Here is a 12,281-nt window from a genome sequence, read left to right on the forward strand (position 1 = left end):
TGCCCGTGCCCTCCCGCTTGCCCGCGCCCTCCCGCTTGCCCGCGCCCTCCCGCTTGCCCGCGTCCTCCCGCTCACCCGCGCCCTCCCCCTTGCCCACGCCCTCCTGCTTGCCCGCGCCCTCCCGCTTTCCCACGCCCTCCCGCTTGCCCACACCCTCCCGCCTGCCCACACCCTCCCGCTTGCCCGCGCCCTCCCCCTTGCCCGCGCCCTCCCGCTCACCCACGCCCTCCCACTTGCCCGCGCCCTCCCGCTCACCCGCACCCTCCTGCTCGCCCGCGCCCTCCCGCTTGCCCACGCCCTCCCGCTTGCCTGTGCCCTCCTGCTTGCCCGCGCCCTCCCGCTTGCCCACACCCTCCCGCTTGCCCACACCCTCCTTTTTTCTCCTTTTCCATTCCTTTTTGCTTCCTACTTTGTTGCTTGTATTCTGCCCCTTTAATACTCGTTTGGCTCTTGATTTCCACTATCTAAACTTTGTCCTCCTCTCCCCTATATCAGAAGAGAGCAATTTCTTGCGGGAGGGAGGGACAGGTCCAGTGTCTCACCTGAACAGCTTTGCTTTCAACTTCAACAATGGTAATGTGCAGGTTAGTTGCGGTGTTGAAAAAAGCCAGACAAATGTAAGCTGGCAATTCGGCTTTATAGGGCATCATTCTTATGTGCTGCCGATCCTCAGATACTCGATAGTAATCAGTGGCGGAAAGCTTAGCTTTTTTGTGTGTTGTACTTTGTTTACTTTCCTCCACACTCCTTAGCCTTGGGCAGAGAGCTAAATAGTCAGTGGGTATAATACACCCTCTCTCTGTGAGCTCAGCAGGAAACTGGAACCGAACTGGGAGAGGGAGTCTTCGCGGTCTGTGAGGCTCAAAAAAAACCTTTGGGCGAGAGACTTCACAGTGAGCCTGCACACGCTGGGGTATGTAAGCCTCATCCAGCAGCTTGGTGTCTGTCTGGGACACTCATGTTTTGTGAGAACAGTGTCCAATTTTTCTGTTCTACAGTGTAAATGATGGCATCTGTCCTTGGAGTGTTTGATGGGGACAGTGTAGACGGAGCTTTACTCTGTATCTAACCCCATGCTGCACCTGTCCTGGGAGTGTTTGATGGGGACAGTGTAGAGGGAGCTTTACTCTGTATCTAACCCTGTGCTGTACCTGTCCTGGGAGAGTTTGATGGGGACAGTGTAGAGGGAGCTTTACTCTGTATCTAACCCTGTGCTGTACCTGTCCTGGGAGAGTTTGATGGGGACAGTGTAGAGGGAGCTTTACTCTGTATCTAACCCCGTGCTGCACCTGTCCTGGGAGTGTTTGATGGGGACAGTGTAGAGGGAGCTCTGTTATGTATCTAACCCCGTGTTGTATCTGTCCTGGGAGTGTTTACTGGGGAGAGTGTAGAGGGAGTTTCCTGTCTCGGCTCCAAACAACAATCTCTAGCTCGTGCCTCCCTCTCCCTGGTAATGGGCACTCTGTTCCTAACCTCAGTGTCACGTTGACCTCAAGATCAGCTTCAAACCTCGTACTCGTACCATCAGTAAGATCACCCATTTCAAGCTCCGTACCTCTTCCTAGCTTGTCTGCCTTCTGCTGCCTAAAGAAAAGTGTTGAACTCTGGAGTTCCCTCCTACAACTCTCTCTCTCTCTATCAGTACATTCTTTAAAACTTCTTCGAGCTAGCTTTTGGTCATCAGACCTTTCCTTACTTGGCTCAGTGTAACATTCTGTTTGATAATGCTATCATGAAGCACCTGGGGACATGGCGTTATTGTCAGTGCGCTATGTAAATATAGGATGTGGTATCTATCCCAGGCACTACCTACCCTGGGAGTGTTTGATGGGCCAGTGCTCCATATGGATAAAGGCGGTTGAATGGAACTATTGTTGTTAAAGCTCGGATGTCAGGATGTGTTTAAACTGTCGTTGTGCAGCTGTGTTTTATGACATCCGATCAAAGAGGCTTGGCATTTACAGCTTCTCCTCATTGCTGTGGCTCCCGGGAAGCTGTTATTATTGTTCTTTTCTGACCCGGAGTCTGCCAAGCAGCAGGTGAGGGAGATTAATTAGTGAAGGAGGTGGCATTTGCGATATTGTGGTGTGTTTGATTGCGGACTTGGGCCAGATGTTCAAAATCCACGATTATGGACGTTAATGCCTCTGTTGTCAGTAAAGATGCAAGGCTACAGGTGCAAGCAATTGACAAGCATAACCCCTTTGCTGTCAAGTCCACTGAACACTCTCCTTAATGGAGTCAGACAGAATCAAGAGTGGAAAATTGTCAAATCCTGTGTCCACAGATTAGAAAAATTGGACAACGGCTAGATTAACGGTGTCCAAAGATACTTTTTGTAAAATTATTGCATGGAAGATGCGCTTCCTTTGTGTCCCCTTGTTGCTTGAGGACCAAAGACAGTCGAGATTCAACCTGAATCCAGGTTGCTGCTGTCCTTTATCCGGGCTTACTGATGGGGAAACATTGCTGCCTGTTTTTTTTATCTGCTGCCACCTTGCTTCAAATTGATCTCCTGCTGACTGCCTGTGCAGCTTGCCATCTGCTGTCCTCTTTAATTCTGACTCCCTCACACCAGTTAACTGAATTGGCCAACCTGCTGCTGGGATTTCTAATGGTTTCAAACCGACTTCCAGTGACCTGTGTGATTGTGTTTAAAAGGCCCTCTGGTTTGGCGTCTGTGCATGGAAGTGGTGAACAGAGCTAAAGTTCGGCTTGGCAAAAACTCCTGGCTGTGTACCCACTGATCTGTACCTCAGCTGGGCATTGCCAGGTTTCACAATCTAACCTGGTTCTATATTGTTGTAAGAGAACCAACAGTTTTGGGTGCGGATTGGAAATGCCTTGCACCATGGGATGTTGGCTGCTGGCATATGGCATTGTGGCCTTCTGGGAAATCATGCACCCGACACCAAAAGCCGGCGCCCGGCACCCAACACTGCCCAACACTGAAATTTGGTACCTGGCACTCAGTGGGAGTGGAATAGAGAATCAGAGTGGCAGGGAACTGAAAAGTTTAGTCCACAGTTGTGGACTGAAGGGAGCATGTGCAACAAAGCAGTCACCCAATCTTCGTTTAGGCTCCCCAGGTGGGCACAATGTGCTAGACTTTACACTCGGTGTTCCAGTATTTCACTGGATTCCATTCTCCTGTCTCCCAGTGTCCATGACACATGAATGGAATCCAGTGAATGGTCTAGCCCTGGACTGCCTGGATCCACTACAATTCGCCTACCACCGCAACAGGTCCACAGCAGATACCATCTCCCTGGCCCTGCACTCAACCCTGGAACACCTAGATAACAAAGACACCTATGTCAGACTCCTATTTATTGACTACAGCTCAGCCTTCAACAGTATTATTCCTACTAAACACATCTCCAAACTCCATGACCTGGGCCTCGCTTGCTCCCTCTGCGACCGGATCCTGAACTTACTAACTCACAGACCACAATCAGTAAGGATAGGCAACAACACCTCCTCCACGATCATTCTCAACACCGGTGCCCCACAAGGCTGTGTTCTCAGCCTCCTACTATACTCCTTATACACCTATGACTGGGTGACCAAATTCTCCTCCAACTCGATTTTCAAGTTTATGGATGACGTCACTGTAGTGGGTCGGATCTCAAACAATGACGAGACAGAGTACAGGAATCAATGAGAGAATCTAGTGAACCGGTGCAGCAACAATAATCTCTCCCTCAATGTCAACAAAACGAAGGAGATAGTCATCGACTTCAGGAAGCGTAAAGGAGAACCTGCCCCTGTCTACATCAACGGGGACAAAGTAGAAATAGTTGAGAGCTTCAGGTTTTTAGGTGTCCAGATCACCAACAACCTGTCCTGGTTCCGCTATGCCGGTGCTATAGTTAAGAATGCCCACCAACGCCTCTACTTTCTCAGAAGACTGAGGAAATTTGGCATGTCAGCTACGACTCTCACCAGCTTTTAGAGATGCACCATAGAAAGTATTCTTTCTGGTAGTATCAGAGCTTGGTCTGGCTCCTGCTCTGCCCAAGACCGCAAGAAACTACAAAGGGTCATGAACGTAGCCCAGTCCATTACGCAAACCAGCCTCCCATCCATTAACTCTGGCTACACTTCCCGCTGCCTCGGAAACAAGCCAGCGTAATCAAGAACCTCACACACCCCAGACATTCTCTCTTCCACCCTCTTCTATCAGGAAAAAGACACAAGTCTGAGGTCACGTGCCAACCAACTCAAGAACAGCTTCTTCCCTGCTGTCATCAGACTTTTGATTGGACTTACCTTATATTAAGTTGATTTTTATCTACATCCTAGCTGTGACTGTAACACTAATTCTGTACTCTCTCCTTTCCTTCTCTATGAACGGTATGCTTTGAATGTATAGTGTGCAAGAAACAGCACTTTTCACTGTACGCTAATACATGTGACAATAATAAATCAAATCAAGTGTTGCATTATATTCCACTGGTGTTGCACTGGATTGCAGAGCCAATGGACCGGATTTTGCACTCCGGTGTCCCAGTGCCACACTGGATTCTGCAATCCGGTGTCCCAGCGCCGCACTGGATTCTGCGATCTGGTGCCCCAGTGCCGCACTGGATTCTGCAATCCGGTGTCCCAGCATCGCACTGGATTCTGTGATCCGGTGTCCCAGTGCCACACTGGATTCTGCGATCTGGTGTCCCAGCGCGGCACTGGATTCTGCGATCCGGTGTCCCAGTGCCGCACTGGATTGTGTGGTCCGGTGTCCCAGTGCCGCACTGGATTGTGCGGTCCGGTGTCCCAGTGCCGCACTGGATTGTGCAGCCCAGTGTCCCAGTGCCGCACTGGATTCTGCAATCCGGTGTCCCAGCGCCGCACTGGATTCTGCGATCTGGTGCCCCAGTGCCGCACTGGATTCTGCAATCCGGTGTCCCAGCATCGCACTGGGTGTGCGGTCCGGTGTCCCAGTGCCGCACTGGATTGTGCGGTCCGGTGTCCCAGTGCCGCACTGGATTGTGCGGTCTGGTGTCCCAGTGCCGCACTGGATTGTGCTGTCCGGTGTCCCAGAGCCGCACTGGATTGTGCGGTCCGGTGTCCCAGTGCCGCACTGGATTGTGCGGTCCGGTCTCCCAGTGCCGCACTGGATTGTGCGGTCCGGTGTCCCAGTGCCGCACTGGATTGTGCGGTCCGGTGTCCCAGTGCCGCACTGGAATGTGCGGTCCGGTGTCCCAGTGCCGCACTGGATTGTGCGGTCCGGTGTCCCAGTGCCGCACTGGATTGTGCGGTCCGGTGTCCCAGTGCCGCACTGGATTGTGCGGTCCGGTGTCCCAGTGCCGCACTGGATTGTGCGGTCCGGTGTCCCAGTGCCGCACTGGATTGTGCGGTCCAGTGTCCCAGTGCCGCACTGGATTGTGCGGTCCGGTGTCCCAGTGCCGCACTGGATTGTGCGGTCCGGTGTCCCAGTGCCGCACTGGATTGTGCGGTCCGGTGTCCCAGTGCCGCACTGGATTGTGCGGTCCGGTGTCCCAGTGCCGCACTGGATTGTGCGGTCCGGTGTCCCAGTGCCGCACTGGATTGTGCGGTCCGGTGTCCCAGTGCCGCACTGGATTGTGCGGTCCGGTGTCCCAGTGCCGCACTGGATTGTGCGGTCCGGTGTCCCAGTGCCGCACTGGATTGTGCGGTCCGCTGTCCCAGTGCCGCACTGGATTGTGCGGTCCGGTGTCCCAGTGCCGCACTGGATTACACACTGCAGTGCCGCACTGGATTCTGCACTCCGATGTCCCTGTGTCATAACTGCACTCTGCATTCCAGTGTCCCACTGTCACACTGGATTACACACTCCAGTGCCCCAGTGGATTCCACAATACAGTGTCACATTGGATTCTGCACTCTGGTGCCCCAGTGAATGCTGTTGCACTGTAATCCATGAATTTGTCAAAATAAGTACATGGACATGGCAACTGAATATATAGAGAGGTTATTAGAAATTGTGTCAGGATGACTAAAGGGAGCAGCAGGGCATGAATCTTTTATTGTGGGGTCTGGAGGAATCCTGCTCTTATCACTTCCATATTCAGGTCCGCCACTTCCCTTTATTGCACACCTTCACTGAGTGTGACTCATTGCTAACGTTCGGCAGTTAATCAGTCTCCTTCTTCCCCTGGTACACACCACTAGCGTAGAAAGACTAAAGCCTATTCCTCAACAGATTCATGAACAGTTAAATCATGTTTGAGTGAGGCAGCTTTGGAGTAAACAGATACATGTTTCAGTTAAGACCCAGTGACGTATCTGTTCCCGAATCCCTTGAAAACAGCCCATTCATGTAAACATTCCTAGCTGTTTACGCTGAAGCTACTTCACTCAAACAAGGTTTTCTGACTTAACAGTTCACGAATCCTTTGGGGAGTAGCCTTTATTAACTGTTATTTTTCTATACTATCGTTAATGGATTCCCCTAAATACCTTTGTTACTCTACCCACTAAAAAACGGAGGAGCAGACACGCTTTCCTCCCACCGGCTCTCAAACGTCATTCTGTTTAATTTGGAAAGTCTGTTGCTTCCCAGATTCGAGGAAGTTTGATTGTTAACCCTTGACTCACTGAGACATAGAATCATAGAAACCCTACAGTGCAGAAAGAGGCCATTTGGCCCATCGAGTCTGCACCGACCACAATCCCACCCAGGCCCTACTCCCATATCCCTACATATTTACCCGCTAATCCTCTAACCTACGCATCTCAGGACACTGAGGGGCAATTTTAGCAAGGCCAATCAACCTAACCCGCACATCTTTGGACTGTGGGAAGAAACCGGAGCACCCGGAGTAAACCCACGCAGACACGAGGAGAATGTGCAAACTCCACACAGACAGTGACCCAAGCCGGGAATCGAACCCAGGTCCTTGGAGCCTTTCAGCAAGAGCTGGGGTTGGAGATTTGGAAGTGGGCATGGACCACCTTGGAGAGAGGGAAACACCGGAGGGGCAAGACTCCTTATTTGCAATAACTTATTTTTGACATGGTCCCCCCCATTTTCTTTTTGTCCTTGCCCAGTATGGTGGACTGCACATTTCAGGCCGAAAGTTTGCACCATTTTGGGGTTGTGGTAGGTCATGTAGTGCCTGAAAGAAAGAGCTGCCACATGGGCTTATTTGTAGACCATGGGTTCTGCGGACAGGCCAGATATTGGTTGCTGGCCCAGATGCAAGCATCGTGACAATACACAAAATGTATTCAGTTAATTTCCCCCTCCAACTCGTGAAAGCAGGTTCAGTTCTAAGGTAATAATAGGAGATTGGATCTTTGAAAGAAGTCAACTAAGGTGATGTGACAGCACTATCTATGTATAAGATATTCAATAAAAACAGAAGGTTTCATGCTGAATGGCTGAAAAGGGATAGATGGAATTGGAGGTGACTCATGTGGATTGAGTGGCCTGATTAACTATCATCAATTAATTGTTGCATCTGATTCACTGATGTCCTTCAGGGAAGGAAATCTGCCAACTGTCACCTTGCCAGGTTTGCCCACATCCCATGAAAGAATTTTAAAAAACTATCCTACTTCCCTTCGTGTCTAGTCCATCACCAACTTTGCTTCCACAATGCTCTGCTTCCCCCTGCACCATTTGCCTGAAGGTTTTGTAATGGACCTCCTGTGAGATAACTTATGAACCTCTTTGAAAAAGGACGAGGCCATTCAGTCTCTTGAGCTTTTCCCACCTTTCAGTTAGATCATGGCGCATCTACCCACCTTGATTCTGTGTCCTTCAATGCCTTTGCAACGATCGACCAATGCAAAGCAAAAATACAGCTGGAAATCAGAAATATATACACAGCTGGAATGACACAGCAGGCAGGAAGTATCAAGCAAAATCAATTCATCTCAGTTTTGCAATTGAGGACCCCCAGCCTCAACCATTGGTGGGTGTGGGAGGGGTGGGGGGGAGGAGGGAGGGTGGTGTTGGTGGGCTCGTTCCAGATTTCCACTACCTTTTCTGTGAAGAAATGCCTCCTGACTTCACCTGAGAACAGCCTAGCTCTAACTTTAACGTTATGTCCCGCCCCCCTGGAGTCCCAGTTGCTTGGCAACATAGATTTTTGCATACATGCTGTATCTCTGGAACAATGGATTGTGCTAATAGAGACTCCAATTTTCCTCCCATTCCTTGGCCGACCAGGTATCTGGCCTATTCTTACTGTCTGTCCTTGGCGTGTATTGAAAGGATTGACAGGTTGATACTCTTTGGCCGCGTTATAAACACACCTTCCTTGGTCATCAGGTCCTCGAGTGGGACTTGAACCTAGAGCCTCTGGCTCATGCGCAGGAAGCTACCCACTGCCTCCCTCTTCCAGGTACCATGGGGCGTTGGCGACAGTGGACTTCCATTGGATTGGTCCATCTCTATTCCTGGCAAAGCACTGCAGTGGGTTTGCTGTCACCTTCTGCAGAAGATGACAGCAAGGTAATCTCTAGATTACTAGTCCAGCAACAATACCACTACACGACTGCCTACCTTTAGAAAGGTACATTCCAGAAGGAGGTGAATGGCGGTCTCATTCCCACCGCGCCCCCGAGGACAGTGGGCAGAGGCAGTGAAACTCCAGATGTACAGCAAATTGCCCTGGATTAATTCCCATTCCTTTCTAGGTTCTTTCTCTCTCTCAAATTGCAGTTTCCAAGCATCTGTCCACAACGCATTAGACTAAATGGACTGCAGTCACCCGGGCTCAACCTTCCTGCACCCTATTGAACAGACCTCCAGTGTGATGAAAGAAGATTCAGGAATAGTGGTCTAAGACTTTTCTGTCTCCTGCCTGACTTCCTTCAGCAACCCAGGGTAGATGCCATTTAGGGCCTGGTGACTCATTCTACTTTGGAGCTCTGCTATTATTTTCAGCACCAGTTTCTGCAGTTGTCTCTTTGTCAATTGTTCCATAATTCTTCTGCACATTGACATTCTCACCGCCACCATTATTTGCACAGACTGACGCAATATATCAACCAAGGCTTGATCCTGTGCAATTAGGCTTTCTCCTTCACTCATGAGTGGTCCTACCCTCTCTTTAAATAATCTTTTTGTCTCTTTTTATGTCCCGATGAAAGCTGCTTTTATATCATCTGCTCCAGTCTTTCCTGTGATTTATTTTCACCTCCCTTCTACATTTGCTGTATTCCTCATCATTTTTCACAGTATTTTTATCCCTAACTGTATCATATGCCTCACTCTTTTAAGTTCCAATTTAGTCTTAATGTCCCTATTTATAATAGAACATCTCTCTTTTCTACAAACAGAAATCTATTTTTATCCTACTGTACCCGTCTTCATCGGAACAAAGGGCAAGGAGTAGTACTTCAACCTCCTCCCCCGCGTCCACAAGCCTTTTACCACCATTTATTTAGATCGTAGTGAATCTGTATGTTAATTCTGTCATCCCACCTTGGTTCCATAACATTAATACACTTGTCTATTAGTTTCAGGCTTTGAGGATTGGCCATTTACGACTGAGATGAGAAATTTGATCACTGAATGTTGTGAATGTTTGGAATTCTATACCCCTGGGGTTGTGCATGCTCAGTCATCGAGCATATTCAATGTTTTAAAGTTTATTTATTCGTGTCGCAAGTAGGCTTACGTTAATACTGCAATGAAATTACTGTGAAAATCCCCTAGTCGCCACACCCCGGCTCCTGTTCGGGTACACTGAGGGAGAATTTAGCATGGCCAATGCACCTAACCAGTACGTCTTTCAGACTGTGGGAGGAAACCGGAGCACCCAGAGGAAACACACGCAGAGACGAGGAGAATGTGCAGACTCCGCACAGACAATGACCCAAGCCGGGAATCGAACCCGGGTCCCTGGTGCTGTGAAGGCAGCAGTGCTAACCACTGTGCCACTGTGCAACCCAGTCGCCAATGCTGCAGTCGTCACATGTTTGAATATTAGTGAATTGAGGGATATGGAGATAGTTTGGGAAAGCGGAATTGAGGCTGATCAGCCACAATATTGAATGGCCGAGAAGACTCCATAGCATCCATCAAAAGCTTGCAGTGCCGAAGGAGACCATTCAGCCCATCGAGTCTGAACCGCCTCTCCAACAGAGCATTCCGTATGCCAAAGAAGCAAATCCGTGTGTTCTCCAACCAGAAACCATGGCCGACTATGGCAAGATCTGCAAGACATAACAGGCTACAAGAAGGCATGTAGAATCGCCGGCTCCAACGCACCCCTCCCTGATGAGCTCAATGCATTCTACAACCGTTTTGAGCAAGAGGTCAGCGAGAGCACGCCCTCCACCCTGGAAGCCCTGGATGAGCCTGTATCTGGGGTCACCATAGCAGATGTCAGAGCAGCTTTCTTGAAGGTCAACCCACGGAAAGCGACTGGCCCGGACGGGGTACCCAGACGAGCACTCAGATCCTGTGCCAATCAGCTGGCGGGAGTATTCACAAACATCTTCAACCTCTCTTTACAACAATCTGAGGTCCCTATCTGCTTCAAGACGACAACCATCATCCCAGTACCTCAGAAAAAACAAGCAGCGTGCCTTAATGACTATCGGCCGGTGGCTCTGACATCCATCATTATGAAGTGCTTCGAAAGGTTAGTAATGGCACGAATCAATTCCAGCCTCCCGGACTACCTGGATCCACTAATGTTCGCCTACTGCCACAACAGGTTCACAGCAGATGCCATTTCCCTGGCCCTGCACTCAACCCTGGAACACGAGATAACAAGGACACCTATGTCAGACTCCTATTTATTGACTACAGCTCAGCCTTCAACACTATTATTCCCACGAAACCCATCTCCAAACTCCGTGGCCTGCCCCTTGGCTCCTCCCTCTGCGACTGGATCCTGAACTTCCTAACTCACAGGCCACAATCAGTAAGGATAGGCAACAATACCTCCTCCACGATTATCCTCAACACCAGTGCCCCACAAGGCTGTGTTCTCAGCCCTCTACTATACTCCTTACACCTGTGACTTTATGGCTAAATTCCCCTCCAACTCTATTTTCAAGTTTGCTGACGACACCACCGTAGTGGGTCGGATTTCAAACAATGACGAGACAGAGTACAGGAATGAGATAGAAAATCTGGTGAACTGGTGTGGCAACAATAATCTCTCCCTCAATGCCCAAGACCGCAAGGAACTACAAAAGGTTGTGAATGTAGCCCAATCCATCACGCAAACCAGCCTCCCATCCATTGACACTGTCTACACTGCCCATACTCGGCAAAGCAGCCAGCATAATCAGGGACCCCAAGCACCCCGGACATTCTCTCTTCCACCTTCTTCCATCGGGAAAAAGATACAAAAGTCTGAGGTCACGTACCAACCGACTCGAGAACAGCTTCTTCCCTGCTGCTGTCAGACTTTTGAATGGACTTACCTTGCATTCAGTTGATCTTTCTCTACACACTAGCTATGACTGTAACACTACATTGTGCACACTCTCATTTCCTTCTCTATGAACGGTATATTTTTGTCTGTACAGCACGCAAGAAACAATACTTTTCATTGTATGTTAATACATGTGACAAGAAATCACCCTCCTGCCCTATCCCCGTAACCCCACATTTACCATGGCTAATCCCCCTAACCTACATATCTTTTGAACACTTAGGGGTAATTTAGCATGGCCAATCAACCTAATCTGCCTGTTTTTGGACTGTGGGAGGAAACCAGAGCACCCAGAGGAAACGCACGCAAACATGGGAAGAATGTGCAAACTCCACACAATCACTTGAGGCCAGAATTGAACCCGGGTTCCTGGCGCAATGAGGCAGCAGTGCTAACCACTGTGCCACCTGCTTCTCGTTGTACAAATGTAGAACATGCTTTACAATTTCCCACTGCAATGGCATTTTCCTGTTCTCTAATTTATCCGTCCACAATGAACTTTGCCATTTTTTTTTGTCTTCAGTCAAGAAGCCCCTAAACTTGCCTCTTCATTACTTGTCAGCCATTGGTCTAGTTGGTAGCGCTTATCACCTTCAAATCACAAGCTTCCGGTTTAATCTCTCTGGTTTGAACCACTTTTCATTCATGGGATATGGGTAGCACTAGCTAGGCCCATTCCTACTTACCTTTGAGACGGTGGTGGTGATCTGCCTTCTTGAACTGCTGCAGTCCATGAGGTGTCGGTACACCCACAGTGCTGTTAGGAAGAAAATTCCAAAATTGTGACCCAGCGATAGTGAAGAAACAGCAATATATTTCCAAGTCAGGTTGATGAGTGACTTGGAGGTGAACCTCCAGGTGGTGGTGTTCCCAGGTATTGCTGTTCTTATCCTTCTA

General features: G+C 49.4%; 1 protein-coding gene across 3 annotated transcripts in view; it reads left to right on the top strand.

Moving 5' to 3' along the window:
• LOC144496840 (ras/Rap GTPase-activating protein SynGAP-like) overlaps nt 1-12,281 on the top strand; it is a 770,844-nt gene that overhangs the window by 636,810 nt on the left and 121,753 nt on the right. The gene's annotated exons all lie outside the window — the stretch shown is intronic.

This window comes from Mustelus asterias, chromosome 8 (assembly GCF_964213995.1).
Source record: "Mustelus asterias chromosome 8, sMusAst1.hap1.1, whole genome shotgun sequence".
Lineage (NCBI taxonomy): Eukaryota > Metazoa > Chordata > Chondrichthyes > Carcharhiniformes > Triakidae > Mustelus > Mustelus asterias.